Source organism: Cynoglossus semilaevis, chromosome 13 (assembly GCF_000523025.1).
Source record: "Cynoglossus semilaevis isolate Cse_v1.0 chromosome 13, Cse_v1.0, whole genome shotgun sequence".
NCBI lineage: Eukaryota > Metazoa > Chordata > Actinopteri > Pleuronectiformes > Cynoglossidae > Cynoglossus > Cynoglossus semilaevis.
The window spans coordinates 19,237,598-19,241,748 of record NC_024319.1 but is presented as its reverse complement, the minus strand read 5'-3'; positions in this window follow the sequence as shown (position 1 = coordinate 19,241,748).

The following is a 4,151-nucleotide window of genomic DNA, read 5'->3' as shown; positions in this document are numbered from 1 at the left end:
GTTCCAATTAATCCTTCTGTAAAATTCTCCCTGAGCTGCTATTATTTTCTCAAGCCTCAGGACGATATTGAGGTTGTCATATTGACTCACTGCCGTTTGCATTTTGCCCGTTGCCACACGACTCAGCTTTTCATAACTGCTTCATGTCTGTGGCTGTGCAGCATCACTAGCGTAGCCTCCCAGCCCTCTGCCTCCAAGCTTGGTATGCTGCTTTTAAACCAACGCAGCAAGCAGAAAACCACATTCAGGCCATGCTCTGCTCATTCCCCCACCTTCTCTGACCATCCTCACCACCCTGAGCTTAACATAGAAGCCCAAACTGTCTGTCTTGTCTGTTGACTTATTGGTCCATTCTTCATCAGACCTCATGGAGCCAGATGTCAGAACACCCAGAATATTTGTTAATCTGGATTAACAAAGATCTGGTTCAGGCTGCTAAGTTTTTTAACCACTTAAATTTGTCTTTGGTTAAATTCATGTGATGCTCGCACCACTAACTCATGACCACTGAAAGGCTGATATCAGTTGACATCTTTCGGTCACATGCTGTTTTTCAGGTTCGACATAAAAGGGCTGCACAAATGCAGCATCACTGATGTGAGCGATTGGCACAGGATGACTGTGGACACGGGGAACTGTGCGAATGAGATGAACTTTTAGTCCTGCTCTGGGATGATGAGATATGGCCCCGAGGCGAACAGATGGATGTATTTGATCATTCTGATATCACACACAAACACTGACTTTAGCTAACGATGCTCAGGAGCACTGCAGCCCTCAGAGCTTCAGTTAGCAGTCACCGACAGGGTTAGGGTGTGGTTGGGGCCTTTCCTAATGAAAGAGGGAGACATTCATTGTGTCTGACTAATGCAGGTGTCACGGAAGATCACATTCGCTAACACATCAATTCACATAATATGTTTTCTTTCCAAACAACAAAATAGGTGGAATAACAGGTTGGAATGTTTTTGAAGTATATTTCAGGAGCCTTGGTAGTTTTGCAAGAGTTGTTCAATTTTGCAATTTCTTTTTTTTTTTTTAGCTCTACCTGCTGTACTCGAACAAAGGTTTACCCGTCCTTTAATTCATTTTATTATAGCATTATTAATTCATTTTAATTCACACCAATTGACTTGACTAATAATTGCATATTAATTAAATAAAATAAATATTAAAAATGATCTGAAATATAGTTTAGCTCAGTTGTACTACATCTATTATCTATTATCAAAATCGATTATTTATTTTATACAGACACATTTTTCGGCCAAAATTGAGCTAACATTGGTCGAAATACATGATATAAAATATATGAAAATATATAATGATAATTAACCATATATATATATATATACTTTTGGTAAACTCTTTTTAACAAGAAAGAGCATTCAAGTAAATGGTTTGGTGGCTAACGCTAGACTATAAAACATACGAGCAAAATTAACAATAAACAACAACAATGAATGATGTACATGAACAAAGTAAATATATGCTGAAGATATGTATGTATGTATGTGGCTGACCTGCACTGACTTTTCACATCCACAATTCTACTTACTTGTCTGTCGCAGCAACCTGTCAGAGACATCGTAACTGGATGAAGTTGCAGATAATTTGTGAAAATGATTGAATTTCTTTGGTCAAGGAGGAGCCATTCACCCTCTGTCCCCTGACAAATCACACAGTGACAGAATATCTATCTCCATTTGTACATGTCAGTCTTACCTAATGCTGGTATTAACACCGTCTCCGTCTCCCACAGTTTCACATCACCCTCTCCTCCACCTCTCTTTCATCATTATCTGCCGTCTGTTACTGACCCGTTCCTGCTCCTTCAGTTGCCACAGCAGCACCAGCACTGGCCTGAAAGTGTTTAAAGAGGATGTATTTGAAATATGTACATGCCTGTGTGTCCATGGGTTAAATTATCTTCACTGTTTATATGTCTGATTAAGTATATAACTGCAACTATAGCAACAACAAAAATACTTCATTCAAAGACAAGTACACAGTTTCTGTTGTCAAAAACCAAATGTAGGTAGATGATCATTAAATGGGGGAAAAAAGTTTTTCCCATGTGCTTTTAATGACAAATAACAGTAAAGATATACAAACTTGATTTAAAAAGATGTATCAACTATGAGGATTACACATTGTATTGTTTAGCTAATAAAGAAACAGCCTCCTCTTTGTACTTTGAAATAAAATATTTTTTTTGCTAAATTCAAAAGGAAGTATTCATACTTTTAAAGTAAATTGCTGCAAATGGTCCTTTTGAGATACTGCTTTCTGAATAAGCTGCAAGTGATTGCACAAAATTGTCGCAGAGTGAATACGTTTGAAATTACCTTGTTCAAATAACAATTCGGACTAGCAAATTTGAACATTTCCTGCATTATTAAGTTATCTTTACCTTCTACCATTTCATCCCTTTCAATGGACACAGTTCGGAGCTGGAGCCAGTCACAGCAGTCATCTGGGGAGGGCAGGCTTCACACTGGACCATACGTCAGAGCTTGGAGAGCCAAAGAGACAGACAAACACCCATTCACACTCACATTTGTACAATGATGCAGTGGGAGAGTAGCCAGAGAAAAATCACACATTGCTGGAAAACCATGTAAAAAAACATCACAAGTAAAAGCAGGAACTGGTGCATAAAAAACACATAAATGTCACGAGTCCCATAAAACATATGTAAGTACCACCAGTGGCCCTGAAGCTGGGACTCTAACACAGCTGGACTAGAATAAAAGAATAAATAACTATAATGAGACTAAAGATTGTAACCAAGCAAGTGCATACTCCACCTTTATATAATGTTTCCAGAGGGTTACTAATTTATATCGCTTATCATCGAGCTGTACAAGGCCTATTATAAAAACAGAAAAATTAAAAATCACATTCATTTTACAGTGTTTTTTTAACATTTATAAACCACATAATAACCACATTGATTAAAGGGTACATTGTATTTCATAGTGACCAGCAGTGACAAGGATCTCACAGAAATTCAAATCTTTTTCTCTCAGACCCTAAAACTAATAAATCTTAGAGTTTTTTGCAGGTCAGTGACAGAGGTCAGTTCTGGAGCAGGTGATTCTTTAAAGAACCATTTGTAATCAACTTCATTTTTTAAGGGCAATAGTCAAGAAAATCAATGAATCAATCAATAAATAGAAGACTAATTCAATTCAAGACTAAAACATTTTAAGTGTGGACACTATAGAAAAGGCAGCAGCAGGACAAAAAAAAAGGACCCAATAATTAATGTCACTGTGTGTGAAAGGAACAATTACATTGACAGACAGATTGTTTCTAATGTAATGCACATTTTCCAAAAGGTCAACATGAATAATGTTGGTTATTAACGAAGGGGATGGTAAATTGTTTGAAGCCAACAAATGCCTTACGTCAGAAAAATTGACCATTTGAATGCATTTGTGATTGACTTTAAGAAATACAGGCTTTGAAGTACAGTCAAAGTGTCACTTAGTAAGCAGGGGATGACTCTGCTAAATGGAAAAAATAGAGCTTTGTTAATATTAATGTGAAACAAACAACACTGTTTATATGAGTATCTAAAGACAGAAAACCATGCCAAAACAACAGGTCATACTTAAGTCATACATGATATCCCATCATACAGTATCTGGATGTTATCTGTTGTTGTCTCATGTTAATGCATATGCTGCAGGAACTAGTAAAAGAGACCATTTTAGTCTGAGCCTTTGACTCCCTGTAGGTCACAGGATTTTGGAGGCAGCCCTGTGTCAAAGAGGGTCAGACTTGTTGTCAGAAGATCAAGGGTTGAATCTCACGTCAATCCAAATTCCCATGAAGCTGATCACTGCTCCACAGGAATGGGTTGACGGGTCAAATGCAGAGGACAATTTTCTTCACTTACTGTGTTCACATTAAATTATGTGTCGTTATGAGAGCTGTCAACGGATTAAACATTTTGATCAGATTAATCACAAGGTAACGGTGGATTAAATATGGTCACAATGGTAATTTATTCCCAATGGTAATTTACCTTGATTATATGTGATTAATCAAACTGTCATTACTAGATATAAAAAACGGTATATTGCTGGAACAGTAGGACAAATCGTAAGTAAAACTCAGATCCAGCTAAATAAATGCAACTA